Raw genomic sequence first — 22736 nt, 5'->3', positions numbered from 1 at the left:
CCCCCCCCTTACTAGCACTGACTTTCCCCCCTTACTAGCACTGACTTTCCCCTCTTACTAGCACTGACTTTCCCCTCTTACTAGCACTGACTTTCCCCCCTTACTAGCACTGACTTTCCCCCTTACTAGCACTGACTTTCCCCCCTTACTAGCACTGACTTTCCCCCCTTACTAGCACTGACTTTCCCCCCTTACTAGCACTGACTTTCCCCCCTTACTAGCACTGACTTTCCCCCCTTACTAGCACTGACTTTCCCCCCTTACTAGCACTGACTTTCCCCCCTTACTAGCACTGACTTTCCCCCCTTACTAGCACTGACTTTCCCCCCTTACTAGCACTGACTTTCCCCCCTTACTAGCACTGACTTTCCCCCCTTACTAGCACTGACTTTCCCCCTTACTAGCACTGACTTCCCCCTTACTAGCACTGATTTTCCCCCTTACTAGCACTGACTTTCCCCCTTACTAGCACTGACTTTCCCCCCCCTTACTAGCACTGACTTTCCCCCCCCTTACTAGCACTGACTTTCCCCCCTTACTAGCACTGACTTTTCACTGACTTTTCTGAGCCAAGGTCACACGGTGTCTAAATCACTGAGCCAAGGTCACTCGGTGTCTAAATCACTGAGCCACGGTCAGACGGTGTCTAAATCCCTGAGCCAAGGTCACACGGTGTCTAAATCCCTGAGCCAAGGTCAGACAGTGTCTAAATTCCTGAGCCAAGGTCACATGGTGTATAAATCACTGAGCCAAGGTCACACAGTGTCTAAATCCCTGAGCCAAGGTCAGACAGTGTCTAAATCCCTGAGCCAAGGTCACTCGGTGTCTAAATCCCTGAGCCAAGGTCACACGGTGTATAAATCACTGAGCCAAGGTCACACGGTGTATAAATCACTGAACCAAGGTCACACGGTGTCTAAATCCCTGAGCCAAGGTCAGACAGTGTCTAAATCACTGAGCCAAGGTCAGACGGTGTCTAAATCACTGAGCCAAGGTCAAACGGTGTCTAAATCCCTGAGCCAAGGTCAGACGGTGTCTAAATCACTGAGCCAAGGTCAAACGGTGTCTAAATCCCTGAGCCAAGGTCAGACGGTGTCTAAATCCCTGAGCCAAGGTCACACGGTGTCTAAATCCCTGAGCCAAGGTCAGACAGTGTCTAAATTCCTGAGCCAAAGTCAGACGGTGTCTAAATCACTGAGCCAAGGTCACACGGTGTCTAAATCACTGAGCCAAGGTCACACGGTGTCTAAATCACTGAGCCAAGGTCACATGGTGTATAAATCACTGAGCCAAGGTCACACAGTGTCTAAATCCCTGAGCCAAGGTCAGACAGTGTCTAAATCCCTGAGCCAAGGTCACACGGTGTATAAATCACTGAGCCAAGGTCACACGGTGTATAAATCACTGAAACAAGGTCACACAGTGTCTAAATCCCTGAGCCAAGGTCAGACAGTGTCTAAATCACTGAGCCAAGGTCACACGGTGTCTAAATCCCTGAGCCAAGGTCAGACGGTGTCTAAATCACTGAGCCAAGGTCACACGGTGTCTAAATCCCTGAGCCAAGGTCAGACGGTGTCTAAATCACTGAGCCAAGGTCACACAGTGTCTAAATCACTGAGCCAAGGTCACACGGTGTCTAAATGGCAAAATAGAATGAACCCTACAAATAGCAGTGTTGGGAGATTTGGGAGAAACGTGGAGGACAGAGGAGCCTCTTAAAGAAGAAGTTACAGGTCTGTGAGAGCCAGACATCTTGCTTGTTTGTAGGTGACCAAATACTTATTTTCCACCATAATTTGCAAATAAATTCATTAAAAATCCTACAATGTGATTTTCTGGATTTTTTTCTTCTCATTTTGTCTGTCATAGTTGGAGTGTACCTATGATAAAAATTACAGGCCTCTCTCATCTTTTTAAGTAGGAGAACTTGCACAATTGGTGGCTGCCAAAATACTTTTTTGCCCCACCGTAAATACATCATGTATGTAAAAAATGGGTGGCCGTTATCCCAAAGGCCTGATTGGTGGAGCGCTGCAGAGATGGTTTTCCTTCTGGAAGGTTCTCCCATATTCACAGAGGAACTCTAGAGCTCTCTGACTGACCATCGGGTTCATCACCTCTCTGACCAAGGCCCTTCTCCCCTGATTGCTCAGTTTGGCCGTGTGGCCAGCTCTAGGAAGAGTCTTGGTGGTTCCTAACATCTTCCATTGGGGTATTGTGTGTAGATTGCTGAGGATTTTTGTTGACATTTATTGAATCCATTTTAGAATAAGGCTGTAACGTAACACAATGGGTAAAAAGTCCATCGGTCTGAATACTTCCCGAAGACAATGTGTAGCGTATGTCTTTTTTAACACATTGATAGGTTAATTTAAATCCTGATCTTTATTCTGTAATAATATCTACTGTCTTTCACTTTGTTCTTCCATTCCACACGACCTCCCTCTTGGTGGCTGACGTTGGCCTGAGTAAGATGAGTGTTGAGGGGGACCAGGGGATGGAAGGGAGACACCAGGCTGACCAAACAACACTTCTCCTCTACGTGTGACTCTGACTTCTACATGGCTCCAGAGGTGTGGGGCGGCCTCAGCTACACGGCCCAGGCAGACATCTTCTCCCTGGGGGTGATGTTCTGGGCCGTCCTGGAGAGACACCTTCCTGGAGGAGGGCTCCACACAGGAACAACTGGGTGAGTTGGAGGGAGGGAGGGAGGGCTCCACACAGGAACAACTGGGTGAGTTGGAGGGAGGGAGGGAGGGCTCCACACAGGAACAACTGGGTGAGTTGGAGGGAGGGAGGGAGGGCTCCACACAGGAACAACTGGGTGAGTTGGAGGGAGGGAGGGAGGGAGGGCTCCACACAGGAACAACTGGGTGAGTTGGAGGGAGGGAGGGAGGGCTCCACACAGGAACAACTGGGTGAGTTAGGGAGGGAGGGAGGGCTTCACACAGGAACAACTGGGTGAGTTAGGGAGGGAGGGAGGGCTCCACACAGGAACAACTGGGTGAGTTAGGGAGGGAGGGAGGGAGGGCTCCACACAGGAACAACTGGGTGAGTTAGGGAGGGAGGGAGGGCTCCACACAGGAACAACTGGGTGAGTTAGGGAGGGAGGGCTTCACACAGGAACAACTGGGTGAGTTAGGGAGGGAGGGCTCCACACAGGAACAACTGGGTGAGTTAGGGAGGGAGGGAGGGCTCCACACAGGAACAACTGGGTGAGTTAGGGAGGGAGGGCTTCACACAGGAACAACTGGGTGAGTTAGGGAGGGAGGGCTCCACACAGGAACAACTGGGTGAGTTAGGGAGGGAGGGAGGGCTTCACACAGGAACAACTGGGTGAGTTAGGGAGGGAGGGAGGGCTCCACACAGGAACAACTGGGTGAGTTAGGGAGGGAGGGAGGGCTTCACACAGGAACAACTGGGTGAGTTAGGGAGGGAGGGAGGGCTCCACACAGGAACAACTGGGTGAGTTGGAGGGAGGGAGGGAGGGCTTCACACAGGAACAACTGGGTGAGTTAGTTAGGGAGGGAGGGCTCCACACAGGAACAACTGGGTGAGTTAGGGAGGGAGGGAGGGCTTCACACAGGAACAACTGGGTGAGTTAGGGAGGGAGGGAGGGCTCCACACAGGAACAACTGGGTGAGTTAGAGGGGGAGGGAGGGCTCCACACAGGAACAACTGGGTGAGTTGGAGGGAGGGAGGGCTCCACACAGGAACAACTGGGTGAGTTGGAGGGAGGGAGGGCTCCACACAGGAACAACTGGGTGAGTTAGGGAGGGAGGGAGGGCTCCACACAGGAACAACTGGGTGAGTTGGGGGGGGAGGGAGGGCTCCACACAGGAACAACTGGGTGAGTTGGAGGGAGGGAGGGAGGGCTCCACACAGGAACAACTGGGTGAGTTGGAGGGAGGGGAGGGAGGGCTCCACACAGGAACAACTGGGTGAGTTGGAGGGAGGGAGGGAGGGCTCCACACAGGAACAACTGGGTGAGTTGGAGGGAGGGAGGGCTCCACACAGGAACAACTGGGTGAGTTGGAGGGAGGGAGGGAGGGAGGGCTCCACACAGGAACAACTGGGTGAGTTGGAGGGAGGGAGGGAGGGATGGAGGGAGGGCTCCACACAGGAACAACTGGGTGAGTTGGAGGGAGGGAGGGCTCCACACAGGAACAACTGGGTGAGTTAGGGAGGGAGGGAGGGAGGGCTCCACACAGGAACAACTGGGTGAGTTAGGGAGGGAGGGCTCCACACAGGAACAACTGGGTGAGTTAGGGAGGGAGGGAGGGCTTCACACAGGAACAACTGGGTGAGTTAGGGAGGAGGGCTCCACACAGGAACAACTGGGTGAGTTAGGGAGGGAGGGAGGGCTCCACACAGGAACAACTGGGTGAGTTAGGGAGGGAGGGAGTGCTTCACACAGGAACAACTGGGTGAGTTAGGGAGGGAGGGAGGGCTCCACACAGGAACAACTGGGTGAGTTAGGGAGGGAGGGAGGGCTTCACACAGGAACAACTGGGTGAGTTAGGGAGGGAGGGAGGGCTCCACACAGGAACAACTGGGTGAGTTAGGGAGGGAGGGAGGGCTCCACACAGGAACAACTGGGTGAGGTAGGGAGGGAGGGAGGGGGCGACACAGGAACAACGGGGGGAGTTGGAGGGAGGGAGGGAGGGAGGGAGGGCTTCACACAGGAACAACTGGGTGAGTTAGGGAGGGAGGGCTCCACACAGGAACAACTGGGTGAGTTAGGGAGGGAGGGAGGGCTTCACACAGGAACAACTGGGTGAGTTAGGGAGGGAGGGAGGGCTCCACACAGGAACAACTGGGTGAGTTAGAGGGGGAGGGAGGGCTCCACATAGGAACAACTGGGTGAGTTAGGGAGGGAGGGAGGGCTCCACACAGGAACAACTGGGTGAGTTAGAGGGGGAGGGAGGGCTCCACACAGGAACAACTGGGTGAGTTGGAGGGAGGGAGGGAGGGCTCCACACAGGAACAACTGGGTGAGTTGGAGGGAGGGAGGGCTCCACACAGGAACAACTGGGTGAGTTGGAGGGAGGGAAGGCTCCACACAGGAACAACTGGGTGAGTTGGAGGGAGGGAGGGCTCCACACAGGAACAACTGGGTGAGTTGGAGGGAGGGAGGGCTCCACACAGGAACAACTGGGTGAGTTGGAGGGAGGGAGGGAGGGAGGGCTCCACACAGGAACAACTGGGTGAGTTGGAGGGAGGGAGGGAGGAAGGGAGGGCTCCACACAGGAACAACTGGGTGAGTTGGAGGGAGGGAGGGCTCCACACAGGAACAACTGGGTGAGTTAGGGAGGGAGGGAGGGCTCCACACAGGAACAACTGGGTGAGTTAGGGAGGGAGGGAGGGCTCCACACAGGAACAACTGGGTGAGTTAGGGAGGGAGGGAGGGCTCCACACAGGAACAACTGGGTGAGTTAGGGAGGGAGGGATGTAGGGCTGGGAAGTGCCAGGGAAGATATCACGTTACTTATGTGCCGATACGATATGTATTGCCATTCAATACTATGATTTTTTTTTTTATTGCGATTCGATGTCCCAAACCTTTTGCAATGTACATTGAGTGTACAAAACATTAAGAACACCTTTCTAATATTGAGTTAAACCACCCCCTTTTGTCCTCAGAACAACCTCAATTTGTCAGGGCATGGGACTCTACAAGGTGTCGAAAGCGTTCCACAGGGATGCTGGCCCATGTTGACTCCAATGCTTCTCACAGTTGTGTCAAGTTGGCTGGATGTCCTTTGGGTGGTGGACCATTCTTGATACACACAGGAAAACTGTTGAGCGTGACATTTTTGGGGGGGCTTTTTTTTTAGAGTCTGTGGATGATAAAGCCTTTTCATACAGACTGCTTTAATTCAGACTGCTTTAATACAGACTGCTTTAATACAGACTGCTTTAATTCAGACTGCTTTAATACAGACTGCTTTAATACAGACTGCTTTAATACAGACTGCTTTAATACAGACTGCTTTAATACAGACTGCTTTAATACAGACTGCTTTAATACAGACTGCTTTAATACAGACTGCTTTAATACAGACTGCTTTAATACAGACTGCTTTAATACAGACTGCTTTAATACAGACTGCTTTAATACAGACTGCTTTAATACAGACTGCATTAATACAGACTGCTTTAATACAGACTGCTTTAATACAGACTGCTTTAATACAGACTGCTTTAATACAGACTGCTTTAATACAGAGTAGCTCTGTTGGTCGGAAACACTCTGCTACATAAAATACCTTCCTTCCTTGACCTCGTTTGAAGTGTTTGTTTGTTTCTTTTCATTTTTATTAACCTGAATTGAAACGGCTCTGATACCGGAAGGGAATACTGGATTTTAATATAAGATGGGGGCTCCATCTTGTTACTCCATGGTCTGGTAGGTGACTTACGGAAGGAGGGAGGGACACTTCCCAGGCTGTTGAAGTAGTGGCTCATTACCCCCCTGCTTCCTGTCATTTTGTCTTCCCAGAGCCCATGGATGGATGGACGATAGCTCTACCACAGTAATTAATACAGTCGATCGTGTTCTCCTGGTTGAAGGATCAACGTGACGGCTGATTGTTGGTCTACATACAAAGACTGTCGTCTCACAGACAGTAATACTGATATCTGTGCCTGTCTCTCTACAAAGTGTCATGTCACAGACCGTAATACTGATATCTGTGCCTGTCTCCCTACAGGTTGTAGTCTCACAGACAGTAATACTGATATCTGTGCCTGTCTCCCTACAGAGTGTCGTCTCACAGACAGTAATACTGATATCTGTGCCTGTCTCCCTACAGATTGTAGTCTCACAGACAGTAATACTGATATCTGTGCCTGTCTCCCGACAGATTGTAGTCTCACAGGGTCCCCATTAGTTCCTGCCAAGGCAGCAGCTACTCTTCCTGGGGTTTATTATGGATCCCCATTAGTTCCTGTCAAGGCAGCAGCTACTCTTCCTGGGGTTTATTATGGATCCCCATTAGTTCCTGTCAAGGCAGCAGCTACTCTTCCTGGGGTTTATTATGGATCCCCATTAGTTCCTGCCAAGGCAGCAGCTACTCTTCCTGGGGTTTATTATGGATCCCCATTAGTTCCTGTCAAGACAGCAGCTGCTCTTCCTGGGGTTTATTAGGGATCCCCATTAGTTCCTGCCAAGGCAGCAGCTACTCTTCCTGGGGTTTATTATGGATCCCCATTAGTTCCTGTCAAGACAGCAGCTGCTCTTCCTGGGGTTTATTATGGATCCCCATTAGTTCCTGTCAAGACAGCAGCTACTCTTCCTGGGGTTTATTAGGGATCCCCATTAGTTCCTGCCAAGGCAGCAGCTACTCTTCCTGGGGTTTATTATGGATCCCCATTAGTTCCTGTAAAGACAGCAGCTGCTCTTCCTGGGGTTTATTATGGATCCCCATTAGTTCCAGGTACTCTTCCTGGGGTTTATTATGGATCCCCATTAGTTCCTGTCAAGACAGCAGCTGCTCTTCCTGGGGTTTATTATGGATCCCCATTAGTTCCTGCCTAGGCAGCAGCTACTCTTCCTGGGGTTTATTATGGATCCCCATTAGTTCCTGTCAAGACAGCAGCTGCTCTTCCTGGGGTTTATTATGGATCCCCATTAGTTCCTGTCAAGACAGCAGCTACTCTTCCTGGGGTTTATTAGGGATCCCCATTAGTTCCTGTCAAGACAGCAGCTACTCTTCCTGGGGTTTATTATGGATCCCCATTAGTTCCTGTCAAGACTGCAGCTACTCTTCCTGGGGTTTATTAGGGATCCCCATTAGTTCCTGCCAAGGCAGCAGCTACTCTTCCTGGGGTTTATTATGGATCCCCATTAGTTCCTGTCAAGACAGCAGCTACTCTTCCTGGGGTTTATTAGGGATCCCCATTAGTTCCTGTCAAGACAGCAGCTGCTCTTCCTGGGGTTTATTATGGATCCCCATTAGTTCCTGCCAAGGCAGCAGCTACTCCTGGGGTCCAAAGCACCCACATTACATATAAAACAACAGATAAAACAGTGAACTATGTTTGTACTGAATGAGCTAAAGATAAATCATTACATCATATAACGTCCCTACACCACCACACAGTGCTTTGAGAGACTAGTCAAGGACCATATCACCTCCACCCTACCGGACACCCTAGACCCACTCCAATTTGCTTACCGCCCAAATAGGTCCACAGACGATGCAATCTCAACCACACTGCACACTGCCCTAACCCATCTGTACAAGAGGAATACCTATGGGAGAATGCTGTTCATCGACTACAGCTCGGCATTCAACACCATAGTATCCTCCAAGCTCGTCATCAAGCTCGAGACCCTGGGTCTCGACCCTGCCCTATGCAACTGGGTACTGGACTTCCTGACGAGCCGCCCCCAGGTGGTGAGGGTAGGCAACAACATCTCCTCCCCGCTGATCCTCAACACTGGGGCCCCACAAGGGTGCGTTCTGAGCCCTCTCCTGTACTCCCTGTTCACCCACGACTGCGTGGCCACGCACGCCTCCAACTCAATCATCAAGTTTGCGGACGACACAACAGTGGTAGGCTTGATTACCAACAACGACGAGACGGCCTACAGGGAGGAGGTGAGGGCCCTCGGAGTGTGGTGTCAGGAAAATAACCTCACACTCAACGTCAACAAAACTAAGTATATGATTGTGGACTTCAGGAAACAGCAGAGGGAACACCCCCCTATCCACATCGATGGAACAGTAGTGGAGAGGGTAGCAAGTTTTAAGTTCCTCGGCATACACATCACAGACAAACTGAATTGGTCCACCCACACAGACAGCGCAGCAGCGCCTCTTCAACCTCAGGAGGCTGAAGAAATTTGGCTTGTCACCTAAAGCACTCACAAACTTCTACAGATGCACAATCGAGAGCATCCTGGTGTGCTTTATCACCGCCTGGTACGGCAACTCCTCCGCCCTCAACCGTAAGGCTCTCCAGAGGGTAGTGAGGTCTGCACAACGCATCACCGGGGACAAACTACCTGCCCTCCAGGACACCTACACCACCCGATGTTACAGGAAGGCCATAAAGATCATCAAGGACATCAACCACCCGAGCCACTGCCTGTTCACCCCGCTATCATCCAGAAGGCGAGGTCAGTACAGGTGCATCAAAGCTGGGACCGAGAGACTGAAAAACAGCTTCTATCTCAAGGCCATCAGACTGTTAAACAGCCACCACTAACATTGAGTGGCTGCTGCCAACACACTGACACTGACTCAACTCCAGCCACTTTAATAATGGGAATTGATGGGAAATTATGTAAATATATCACTAGCCACTTTAAACAATGCTACCTTATATAATGTTACTTATCCTACATTATTCATCTCATATGCATACGTATATACTGTACTCTATATCATCGACTGCATCCTTATGTAATACATGTATCACTAGCCACTTTAACTATGCCACTTTGTTTACATACTCATCTCATATGTATATACTGTACTCGATACCATCTACTGTATCTTGCCTATGCCACTCTGTACCATCACTCATTCATATATCCTTATGTACATATTCTTTATCCCCTTACACTGTGTATTAGACAGTAGTTTAGGAATTGTTAGTTGGATTACTTGTTGGTTATCACTGCATTGTCGGAACTAGAAGCACAAGCATTTCTCTACACTCGCATTAACATCTGCTAACCATGTGTATGTGACAAATAAAATGTGATTTGATTTGATTTGACACGTCCACAACACAACATGTTCAATACCACCATACAACAATATCACCATGCGTGTCTATGCATATGTCTGTACCTCTGTGTGTGTGTCTCTTCACAGTCCCCATTGTTCCATAACGTGTAGGGAATGAGGGGTGGCATTTTGGGATACAACGATGGTGACAGGGCATCTATATCCAAAGCTACTCATATCCAATCTTATCTACTAGCTGTGGGATCCATGAGGGAGTTGAACCCACAACCTTGGGTTGGTGTTGCCATGCTAACTAACGGTGGCTCTTTTTGTCTTTTTCAATATATTCAGTCGTACGTGGCCCTTTCGGGAGTTGAACCCACAACCTTGGTGACCGATGCTCTTGTCGTCTAATAGTCAAAAGAAACACTCACGTATTTGCACCAAGTCATCAACAACAGACGTACTGTACTAGTCTACTGACTGAGGGGAAACTACTGTTGTTTTAGGCACGCCGTTTGACAACACGCCTCAGAGAGTCCGTGGACTTCTGTCCTCCATGACACAAACGGTATGTATGCTTTTACTGTCTGGCTCGCTAGCTTATAGGTTTACGTTTTGATCGACAACAAAAAATCCAAATCTGCACACCAAATAATTTATCTTATATCAACTATTTCATTAATCATGGCGTACATATATTAAACTGCAACATTTAATGATAATAATAAATACAACATATACAATAATTCAAATATAATAAATACATATTTATGGAGCTCGACTGTCAGTGATTTTAATCAATCATCATACTCAGCTCATTCTTGCATTCAAAATATTTAGTTATGACTTTATTATGTCAAAATATTTAGAATGACTTTATTATGTCAAAATATTTAGAATGACTTTATTATGTCAAAATATTTAGTTATGACTTTATTATGTCAAAATATTTAGAATGACTTTATTATGTCAAAATATTTAGAATGACTTTATTATGTCAAAATATTTAGAATGACTTTATTATGTCAAAATATTTAGTTATGACTTTATTATGTCAAAATATTTAGTTATGACTTTATTATGTCAAAATATTTAGAATGACTTTATTATGTCAAAATATTTAGAATGACTTTATTATGTCAAAATATTTAGAATGACTTTATTATGTCAAAATATTTAGAATGACTTTATTATGTCAAAATATTTAGAATGACTTTATTATGTCAAAATATTTAGAATGACTTTATTATGTCAAAATATTTAGAATGACTTTATTATGTCAACATATTTAGAATGACTTTATCATGTCAATTGAGCAGGTGAGATTTTTTTGTTGTTGTCTTTTTCAATGTATCAGTTTAGATCGAGTACATTGTCGGTCCTGTCATGAACTCTTGTTGCTCAGCAACAACCCAGACATTGTGAGAGTCCACCAGCGCTTCATGGGATATTGCGATTTGGCCGAATCATAGAAACTAAGGCCTGGAGGGTTCTGATGGCAGCCAGCTCCAGAGGACATTGTGTGCAATAATCACCCAGATGTTATCACCACCAATTTACACAAACCCTCAACTCATCCAAACCAAAAGGATGAAAAGGATGTTTTCTCTCTCTGTTTGATTTGTGTGTGTGTGTGTGTGTGTGTGTGTGTGTGTGTGTGTGTGTGTGTGTGTGTGTGTGTGTGTGTGTGTGTGTGTGTGTGTGTGTGTGTGTGTGTCCAATGTACTGTACTGCAGTGGTTCACTGGCTGTATTTTAAAAAGCATTCCATCATCAACAGGAAATGAAACCCATCCATTCGTCTGGATGATATATCCGTTGTGTTTCTAATGGACATCAGTCTAGTCGTGAACAGCCAGGACAGAGGACAGAGCAGAGATGAACATCAAGCAAACACTATTTAGTCAAATAAATATATATATATATATATATATATATATATATACAGTACCGGTCAAATGTTTGGACACACCTAATCATTCAAGGGATTTTCTTTATTTTCTACATTGCAGAATGATAGTGAAGACATCAAAACTATGAAATAACACATATGGAATCATGTAGTAACCAAAAAAAGTGTTATATATTTGAGATTCCTTTACATTGATGACAGCTTTGCACACTCTTGGTATTCTCTCAACCAGCTTCATGAGGTAGTCACCTGGAATGCATTTCAATTAACAGGTGTGCCTTGTTAAAAGTTCATATGTGTAATTTCTTTCCTTCAAAATGCGTTTGAGCCAAACAGTTGTGTTGTGTCAAGGTAGGGGTGGTTTACAGAATATAGCCCTAGTTGGTAAAAGACCAAGTCCATATTATGGCAAGAACAGCTGAAATAAGCAAAGAGAAACATCAATCCATCATTACTTTATGACATGAAGGTCAGTCAATACGGAAAAATTCAAGGACTTTAAAAGTTTCTTCAAGTGCAGTCGCAAAAACCATCCAGCGCCATGATGAAACTGGCTCTCATGAGGACCGCCAAAGGTAAGAAAGACCCATGCATTAGAGTTAACTGCACCTCAGATTGCAGCCCAAAGAAATGCTTCACAGAGTTCAAGACACAGACACATCTCAACATCAACTGTTCAGAGCGGACTGCATGAATCAGGCCTTCATGGTCGAATTGCTGCAAAGAAACCACTACTAAAGGACACCAATAATAAGAAGAGACTTGCTTGGGCCAAGAAACATGAACAATGGACATTAGACAGGTGGAAATCTGTCCTTTGGTCTAATGAGTCCAAATTAGAGATTTTTGGTTCCAACTACCGTATCTTTGTGAGATGCAGAGTAGGTGAACGGATGATCTCGGCATGTGTGGTTCCCACCGTGAAGCATGGAGGAGGAGGTGTGTCGGCTGCTTTGCTGGTGACACTGTCTGTGATTTATTTAGAATTCAAGGCACACTTAACCAGCATGGCTACCACAGCATTCTGCAGCGATACGCTTCCCATCTGATTTGCGCTTATTGGGACTATCATTTGTTTTTCAACAGGACAATGATCCAAAACACACCTCCAGATTGTGTAAGGGCTATTTGACCAAGGAGAAGTGATGGAGTGCTGCATCAGATGACCTGGCCTCCACAATCACCTGACCTCAACTTTGGTATGAGCTGAACTCCAGAGTGAAGGAAAATCAGCCAACAAGTGCTCAGCATATGTGGGAACTCCTTCAATACTGTTGGAAAAGCATTCCAGGTGAAACTGGTTGAGAGAATGCCAAGAGTGTGCAAAGCTGTCATCAAGGCAAAGCGTGGCTACTTTGAACAATCTGATATATGACATATATATTTTGAATTGTTTAACACTTTTTTGGTTACTACATGATTCCATATGTGTTATTTCATAGTTATGTCTTCACTATTATTCTACAACGTAGAAAATAGTACAAATAAAGAAACTCCCTTCAATGATGAGGTGTGTCCAAACGTTTAACAGGCACTCTTTATTGTCAAATACACCAGATATGTGCAGTGAAATGTGTTTTACAGTGTCAGACATAGTAGTACAGTGTCCCTGGAGCAAATTAGGGTTAAGTGCCTTGCTCAAGGACAGCTCAGGTATTCGTACCAGCAACATTTTGGTTATTGAACCAATGCTCTGCGTGCCACCACACTTGGTGACATTTACAGTAAATTATTTGCTGAATTAAATGTACTGTAAAAATAACAGTAACATATTTTCTAAACATATTTTGCCTAGAATTCCTTACAATCAAATGCCGACCGCATTATCTACCAAGAGATTTCTCTTGATTATAATCACAGCCGTGTATATCCCCTCCAAGCAGACACCTCGACGGCCCTGAAAGAACTTCATTGGACTCTATGTAAACTGGAAACCACATATCCTGAGGCTGCATTTGTTGTAGCTGGGGATTTTAACAAGGCTAACCTGAAAACAAGGCTCCCTAAATTTTGTCAGCATATCGAATGTGCGACCGGGGCTGGCAAAATTCTGGATCATTGCTACTCTTAATTCCGCAACGCATACGAAGCCCCCCTCGCCCTCCTTTAGGCAAATCTGACCACGACTCCATTTTGTTGCTCCCAGCCTATAGACAGAAACTAAAACAGGAAACGCCCGTGCTCAGGGTCTATTCAACGCTGGTCCGACCAATCTGATTCCATGCTTCAAGACTGCTTCGTTCACATAGACTGGGATATGTTCCAGATAGCCTGAGACAACAACATTGATGTATAGGCTGATTCGGTGAGCGAGTAAATTAGCAAGGGCATCGGTGATGTTGTACCCATGGTGACTACCAACCAGAAACCGTGGATTGATGGCAGCATTCGCGCAAAACTGAAAGCGCAAACCACTGCTTTTAATCATGGCAAGGCGACTAGAAACATGACCGAATACAAACAGTGTAGCTATTCCCTCCGCAAGGCAATCAAACAAGCTAAGCGTCAGTATAGAGACAAAGTAGAGTCGCAATTCAATGTCTCAGACACAAGATGTATGTGGCAGGGTCTACAGTCAATCACGGACTACAAGAAGAAAACCAGCCCTGTCATGGACACCGACGTCTTGCTCCCAGACAAACTAAACAACTTATTTGCTTGCTTTGTGGACAATACAGTGCCACCGACACGGCCCGCTACCAAAACCTGCGGGCTCTCCTTCACCGCTGCCAAAGTGAGTAAAACATTTAAACATGTTAACCCTCGCAAGGCTGCAGGCCCAGACGTCATCCCCAGCCGGGTCCTCAGAGCATGCGCAGACCAGCTGGCTGGTGTGTTTATGGACATATTCAATCAACCCTTATCCCAGTCTCCTGTTCCCACATGCTTCAAGAGGGTCACCATTGTTCCTGTTCCCAAGAAAGCTAAGGTAACTGAGATAAACGACTATCGCTCTGTAGCACTGACTTCCGTCATCATGAAGTGCTTTGAGAGACTAGTCAAGGATCATATCACCTCCACCCTACCTGACACCCTAGACTCACTCCAATTTGCTTACCGCCCCAATAGGTCCTCAGACGATGCAATCGCAATCACGCTGCACACTGCCCTAACCCATCTGGACAAGAGGAATACCTATGTAAGAATGCTGTTCATCGATTACAGCTCAGCATTCAACACCATAGTACACTCCAAACTCATCATTAAGCTTGAGACCCTGGGTCTCGACCCCACCCTGTGCAACTGGGTCCTGGACTTTCTGACGGGCCGCCCCCAGGTGGTGAGGGTAGGTAACAACATCTCCACCCCTCTGATCCTCAACACTGGGGCCCCACAAGGGTGCGTTCTCAGCCCTCTCCTGTACTCCCTGTTCACCCATGACTGCGCGGCCATGCACGCCTCCAACTCAATCATCAAGTTTGCAGACGACACTACAGTGTTAGGCTTGATTACCAACAGCGACGAGACGGCCTACAGGGAGGAGCTGAGGGCCCTCGGAGTGTGGTGTCAGGAAAATAACCTCACGCTTAACGTCAACAAAACTAAGGAGATGATTGTGGACTTCAAGTAACAGCAGAGGGAGCAGCCCCCTATCCACATCGACGGGACAGTAGTGGAGAGGGTAGATAGTTTTAAGTTCCTCGGTGTTCACATCACAGACAAACTGAATTGGTCCACCCACACAGACAGAGTGGTGAATAAGGCGCAGCAGCGCCTCTTCAACCTCAGGAGGCTGAAGAAATTTGGCTTGTCACCAAAAACACTCACAAACTTTTACAGATGCACATTCGAGAACATCCTCTCTGGCTGTATCACAGGCTGATACTGTAACTGCAGCGCCCACAACCGTAAAGCTCTCCAGAGGGTAGTGAGGTCTGCACAACTTATCACCGGTGGCAAACTACCTGACCTCCAGGACACCTACAACACCCGATGTCAAAGGAAGGCCAAAAAGATCATCAAGGACAAAAACCACCTGAGCCACTGCCTGTTCACCCCGCTATCATCCAGAAGGCGAGGTCAGTACAGGTGCATCAAAGCTGGGACTGAGAGACTGAAAAACAGCTTCTATCTCAAGGCCATCAGACTGTTAAACAGCCATCGCTAACATTGAGTTAGCTGCCAATAGACTGACACAATCTCTAGCCACTTTAGTAATTAAAAATTGGATGCAATAACCCTGGTCCCTGTCCCTGGTCCTGGTAAATACATCACTAGCCACTTTAAACAATTCTACTTAATATCATGTTTACATACCCTACATTACTCATCGCATATGTATATACTGTACTCTATACCGTCTATTGCATCTTGTCTTTCGGCCATCGCTCATCCATATATTTGTATGTACATATTCTTATTCATTCCTTTACACTTGTTTGTATAAGGTAGTTGTTGTGGAATTGGTAGATTACTTGTTAGATATTACTGCACGGTCGGGAACTAGAAGCACAAGCATTTCACTACACTCACATTAACATCTGCTAACCATGTGTATGTGACCAATAAAATGTTATCTTATCTGAGTTTCATATTCCTTGCATGAATCTTTCCATTTACTGTGAATTTGTGAATGTTGTTTGAATCCCCATTAGCTAACGCTGTAACGTTTGAATCCCCATTAGCTAACGCTGTAACGTTTGAATCCCCATTAGCTAACGCTGTAACGTTTGAATCCCCATTAGCTAACGCTGTAACGTTTGAATCCCCATTAGCTAACGCTGTAACGTTTGAATCCCCATTAGCTAACGCTGTAACGTTTGAATCCCCATTAGCTAACGCTGTAACGTTTGAATCCCCATTAGCTAACGCTGTAACGTTTGAATCCCCATTAGCTAACGCTGTAACGTTTGAATCCCCATTAGCTAACGCTGTAACGTTTGAATCCCCATTAGCTAACGCTGTAACGTTCGCTAATCTTCCTGGGATCCAACACCAGTTAACAAGTAGACAATACAGACCATTTAAATATCTGACAGGAAACACATTTAACATTTAGTTGATGCTTTCTGTGCTTTCAGACACAGTAAATACAGTTCCTAATGCCTTATCAATGAGGAATATGACTTGGGCCATTCTCCATGTCTCCAGTATCATGATGTTATGTCTAAATGACTTGGGCCATTCTCCATGTCTCCAGTATCATGTTGTTATGTCTAAATGACTTGGGCCATTCTCCATGTCTCCAGTATCATGTTGTTATGTCTAAATGACTTGGGCCATTCTCCATGTCTCCAGTATCATGATGTTATGTCTAAATGACTTGGGCCATTCTCCATGTCTCCAGTATCATGTTGTTCAGTCTAAATGACTTGGGCCATTCTCCATGTCTCCAGTATCATGATGTTATGTCTAAATGACTTGGGCCATTCTCCATGTCTCCAGTATCATGTTGTTATGTCTAAATGACTTGGGCCATTCTCCATGTCTCCAGTATCATGTTGTTCAGTCTAAATGACTTGGGCCATTCTCCATGTCTCCAGTATCATGATGTTATGTCTAAATGACTTGGGCCATTCTCCATGTCTCCAGTATCATGATGTTCAGTCTAAATGACTTGGGCCATTCTCCATGTCTCCAGTATCATGATGTTATGTCTAAATGACTTGGGCCATTCTCCACGTCTCCAGTATCATGTTGTTATGTCTAAATGACTTGGGCCATTCTCCATGTCTCCAGTATCATGATGTTATGTCTAAATGACTTGGGCCATTCTCCATGTCTCCAGTATCATGTTGTTATGTCTAAATGACTTGGGCCATTCTCCATGTCTCCAATATCATGATGTTCAGTCTAAATGACTTGGGCCATTCTCCATGTCTCCAGTATCATGTTGTTATGTCTTAGGAACTATATCACTATACTCATAATCCAAACTGACTAATATTTCTAGCCTGGTCCCAGATCTGTTTATGCTGTCATTCCACTCTTTGTCATGCCAAACATGCCGAGTGCCATGATGGCACAAACTGACTGGTACTGTACCCAGGATATCATTTCCAATGTATTTTATGGCAAATGTACTTGAGACTCAGCCCAGCTGGAGATGACCCTCGTAAAAAACGTACAGAGTTCAGAAATCTGGAACCCTGAAATATGTTTAGCCCTTCGTGCACGCTGCCATACCCTATAATTCTGTATTTCTTTCTGACTCATTTGTATACAGCTCGACCAGAAAAGCAACATCTTTGATTGGCAGATGAATGGCAACCCTGATTAGAAGCACCTGCTGCTCATCTGTTGTCCTTTACAAATGCTGTGTTGAATCCAAACGAAATTGTACCTACACATCGAAGAAGGCTGTAAAGCTGAAATGTTTGTGTACGCTCTCCCTGATGCAGTAAATATAATGAAGTAAGCTTTATGCGACATCTTTTTGAGTGCGAACCAATTACACCTCTTAGTTCCCCTGAAATAGGGCCTCATTAACCAGAGGAGTCAGAGGAGGCTGGTGGGATGAGCGATAGGAGGACGGGTTCATTGTAATGGATGGAATGGAATTAAACACCTGGAAACCACATGTTTGACTCCATTTCATTAATTCCATTCCAGCCATTGCAATGAGCCCATCCTCCTATAGCTCCTCCCACCAGCCTCCACTGGTCTGCATCCAAAAATCACTGAAGCTGGAGACTTATATTTCCCTCGCTAACTTTAAACATCAGCTATCTTAATTCCATGTGTAACTCTGTGTTCTTGTGTGTGTCACACTGCTTTGCTTTATCTTGACCAGGTCTCAGTTGTAAATGAGAACTTGTTCTCAACTAGCCTACCTGATTAAATAAAGGTGAAATAAAAAAATATTATATAAAATCCCATAGTGCACTATTTTTGACCATAGCCCATTGAGACCTGGTCCAATGTAGTGCACTATATAGGGTATTATTTGGAATACAGGACAGTCAGTAGCTGAGAGTGGAGAGAGGATGGAGAGAGACTAATGGCAGGGACCAGGGGAAAGGACCAGGGACAGGGACCAGGGACAGGGACCAGGGGCAAGGACAGGGACAAGGACCAGGGGCAGGGACCAGGGGCAGGGACCAGGGACCAGGGGCAGGGACCAGGGACCAGGGGCAGGGACCAGGGACCAGGGGCAGGGACCAGGGGCAGGGACCAGGGACAAGGACCAGGGGCAGGGACCAGGGACCAGGGGCAGGGACCAGGGGCAGGGGGCAGGGACCAGGGACCAGGGGCAGGGACCAGGGACCAGGGGCAAGGACAGGGACCAGGGAAGGGACCAGGGGCAAGGACCAGGCACCAGGGGCAGGGACAAGGACCAGGGTCAAGGACCAGGGACCAGGGCAGGGACCAGGGACCAGGGGCAAGGATCAGGGACAGGGACCAGGGGCAAGGACCAGGGGCAAGGACAGGGACCAGGGGCAGGGACCAGGGGCAAGGACAGGAACCAGGGACCAGAGGCAGGGACCAGGGACCAGAGGCAGGGACCAGGGGCAGGGACCAGGGGCAAGGACAGGGACCAGGGGCAGGGACCAGGGACCAGAGGCAGGGACCAGGGACCAGGGGCAGGGGCCAGAGGCAGGGACCAGGGGCAGGGACCAGGGGCAAGGACAGGGACCAGGGACCAGGGACCAGAGGCAGGGGCAAGGACAGGGACCAGGGACCAGAGGCAGGGACCAGGGGCAAGGACAGGGACCAGGGACCAGAGGCAAGGACAGGGACCAGGGACCAGAGGCAGGGACCAGGGGCAGGGACCAGGGGCAAGGACAGGGACCAGGGACCAGAGGCAAGGACAGGGACCAGGGACCAGAGGCAAGGACAGGGACCAGGGACCAGAGGCAGGGACCAGGGGCAGGGACCAGGGGCAAGGACAGGGACCAGGGACCAGAGGCAGGGACCAGGGGCAAGGACAGGGACCAGGGGCAAGGACAGGGACCAGGGGCAGGGACCAGGGGCCAGAGGCAGGGACCAGGGGCAGGGACCAGGGACCAGGGACCAGGGGCAGGGACCAGGGACCAGGGGGTGAAAGAGAGCAGCACGGCTTTGCGTTAACGCTGACCCGTTACCCACTGAATTCTGTGCATTAATTTAAATTGAAAAACTTGAAGTGTTGAATGTTGCATTGTTTTGTACATCAGCTCATACACCTCGTTCCATGGAATAGATACATGTTAACATCTGTTGTCAGTGTTACCAAAGCCTGATGTGTAACGTAGACGCTGGGAGTCAGGAAGTGATGAGTTCAACAACAAACTAATCATGGCACAATAAACAAAACAAGAGTCACGTACAAAACAAAACAACATCAATACCGCCTGGGGAATTAACCTAAGGGAGTGCCAGATATAGGGGAGGTCATGAGAGAGGAAATGGAGTCCAGGTATGACTCATCATGAGGAGCAGGTGCGCGTAATGATTGATGCCAGGTGTGCGTAATGATGGTTGCCAGGACCCGTGGTCTAGTAAACCGTCGACGTCGAACACAGGAGAGGGGGAGCAGGGGCAGACGCGATGCCAGCTGTGGATACGTGTGGTTGCCTTTTGTAATTATCATACTTCAATCGTATGGTCTTTTGTTCTGATGCTGCCACAGTTAAATTAGCATTGGACTTGGCCCTTCCACTGTATTGTAAATCCCATAATTTTTGTGTCCAACCATTCTCCACTGTTAATAGCGTTGAACCCAGGGCAGCCTAAAACATTATTCTAGTCAAGTCTAGATTATAATACATCACATTTTGTGTTGTGGGCATGTGGTGGTGTGACAGTGTTATATGATGTACTGTTTTATCTATTGTTTTATATGTAATGGAAGTGTCTTAATGTGTTTGGACCCCAGGAAGAGCAGCTGCTGCCTTGGCAGAAACTATTGGGGGTCCATAATAAACCACAGGAAGAGTAGCTGCTGCCTTGACAGGAACTAATGGGGGTCCATAATAAACCACAGGAAGAGTAGCTGCTGCCTTGACAGGAACTAATGGGGGTCCATAATAAACCACAGGAAGAGTAGCTGCTGCCTTGGCAGGAACTAATGGGGATCCTTAATAAATACAAATAAAAAATAAGCTCAGTGATTAATAACAGAAATAAATCAGACATTTTCCAGTCATGAATAATTCAAGTATTAGATTGCATGTAGCACATGATTGGCTGTTTTCCCAGACACAGATATTCCTTCTCAATAAAGATTCTAAAACCAATCAGAGACATAGTATATATTGTAAAGTACTGTATTTTTTAGTGGGGACAAAACAGCATAATAATAATAATACCTTATTAATAATACCTTATTATTTCTAAATGTCACACTTCAAGAAGCACGTCAGTCTGGTGTGTTGGTGGGCTGCGGTGAGTAGGGGTTCTGATTCAAATCAATAGTCAGTCTGGTGTGTTGGTGGGCTGCAGTGAGTAGGGGTTCTGATTCTAATCAATAGTCAGTCTGGTGTGTTGGTGGGCTGCAGTGAGTAGGGGTTCTGATTCAAATCAATAGTCAGTCTGGTGTGTTGGTGGGCTGCGGTGAGTAGGGGTTCTGATTCAAATCAATAGTCAGTCTATTTTTGTAGAAGCAGGACCAACATTCTATTGTTGTAGAAGCAGCACCAACATTCTATTGTTGTAGAAGCAGCACCAACATTCTATTGTTTTAGAAACAGCGCCAACATTCTATTGTTATAGAAGAAGCACCAACATTCTATTGTTGTAGAAGAAAAACCAACATTATATTGTTGTAGAAGAAGCACCAACATTCTATTGTTGTAGAAGAAGCACCAACATTCTATTGTTGTAGAAGCAGCACCAACATTCTATTGTTGTAGGAGAAGAACCAACATTCTATTGTTGTAGAAGAACCAACATTCTATTGTTGTAGAAGAAGCACCAACATTCTATTGTTGTAGAAGAACCAACATTCTATTGTTGTAGAAGAAGCACCAACATTCTATTGTTGTAGAAGAAGCACCAACATTCTATTGTTGTAGAAGCAGTAGCACATAATAGGTTGAGCGTGTGTGTGTTTGATAACAGTAAATAGTATGTGTGTGTGTGTGTGTGTGTGTGTGTGTGTGTGTGTGTGTGTGTGTGTGTGTGTGTGTGTGTGTGTGTGTGTGTGTGTGTGTGTGTGTGTGTGTGTGTGTGTGTGTTGTTGTGTGTGTGTGTGTCTGGGCATGTGTGTGAGACAATGCACAGAGATGTTTGTGATCTGTAGTACTTCTTCCCCTCTGATCGGGAATACAGTTAACTACCTGCAGAAGATGAGTTCTGTCACACTTCACTAGTATTTATCTATCAGGAAAGGCCCACCATGTTCCATAATCATATTTCACATCCCATTGATAGAGACACCAGGTGATCAGAAGTATGTGGACACCTGCTCCTTTGCTGCTATAACAGCCTCATCAGGAGGGCTTTCTACTAGATATCTGCATTCACATACAGTGGAATAATACTGGGTATTATTAATATCAGTACATAGTAGCTAGGATTTATTGTCATGACTTTGTGTGTGTGTACCAGTCAAAAGTTTGGACACACCTACTCATTGACGTTTTTTTTTGTAGAATAATAGTGAAAACATCAAAACTATGAAATAACACATATGGAATCATGTAGTAACCAAAAAAGTATTAAACAAATCAAAATATATTTTAGATTAGCCACCCTTTGCCTTGATGACAGCTTTGCACACTCTTGGCATTCTCTCAACCAGCTTGACCTGGAATGCTTTCCCAACGTTCTTGAAGGAGTTCCCACATATAGTCAGTCTGGCCCTTGTTGGCTGCTTTTCCTTCACTCTGCGGTCCAAATCATCTCAATTGGGTTGAGGTTGGGTGATTGTGGAGGCCAGGTCGTCTAATGCAGCACTCCATCACTCTCCTTCTTGGTCAAATAGTCCTTACACAGCCTGGAGGTGTGTTGGGTCATTTTCCTGTTGGAAAACAAATTATAGTCCCACTAAGCGCAAACCAGATGGGACAGTGTATCGCTGTAGAATGCTGTGGTAGCCATGCTGGTTAAGTGTGCCTTGAATTCTAAATAAATCACAGACCGTGTCACCACCAAAGCACTATCACACCTCCTCCTCCATGCTTCACGGTGGGAACCACACATGCAGAGATCATCCGTTCACCTATTCTGCATCTCACAAAGACACGGCAACCAAACAACCAAAAAACCACCAAGAAA

The 22736-nt window shown here is 46.7% G+C and overlaps 1 long non-coding RNA gene across 2 annotated transcripts in view; it reads left to right on the top strand.

Annotated features, from left to right (window-relative positions):
* Window positions 1-22678: 22678 nt before the first annotated feature.
* Window positions 22679-22736, top strand: part of LOC127909641 (uncharacterized) — a 1571-nt gene continuing 1513 nt past the window's right edge. For both annotated transcript variants that reach the window (XR_008072240.1, XR_008072241.1), the window contains exon 1: window positions 22679-22736. This exon is cut by the window's right edge and continues 282 nt beyond it. This is a non-coding gene — a long non-coding RNA (uncharacterized LOC127909641).

Source organism: Oncorhynchus keta, chromosome 19 (assembly GCF_023373465.1).
Source record: "Oncorhynchus keta strain PuntledgeMale-10-30-2019 chromosome 19, Oket_V2, whole genome shotgun sequence".
NCBI lineage: Eukaryota > Metazoa > Chordata > Actinopteri > Salmoniformes > Salmonidae > Oncorhynchus > Oncorhynchus keta.
This window is presented reverse-complemented; position numbering and strand designations above follow the sequence as displayed.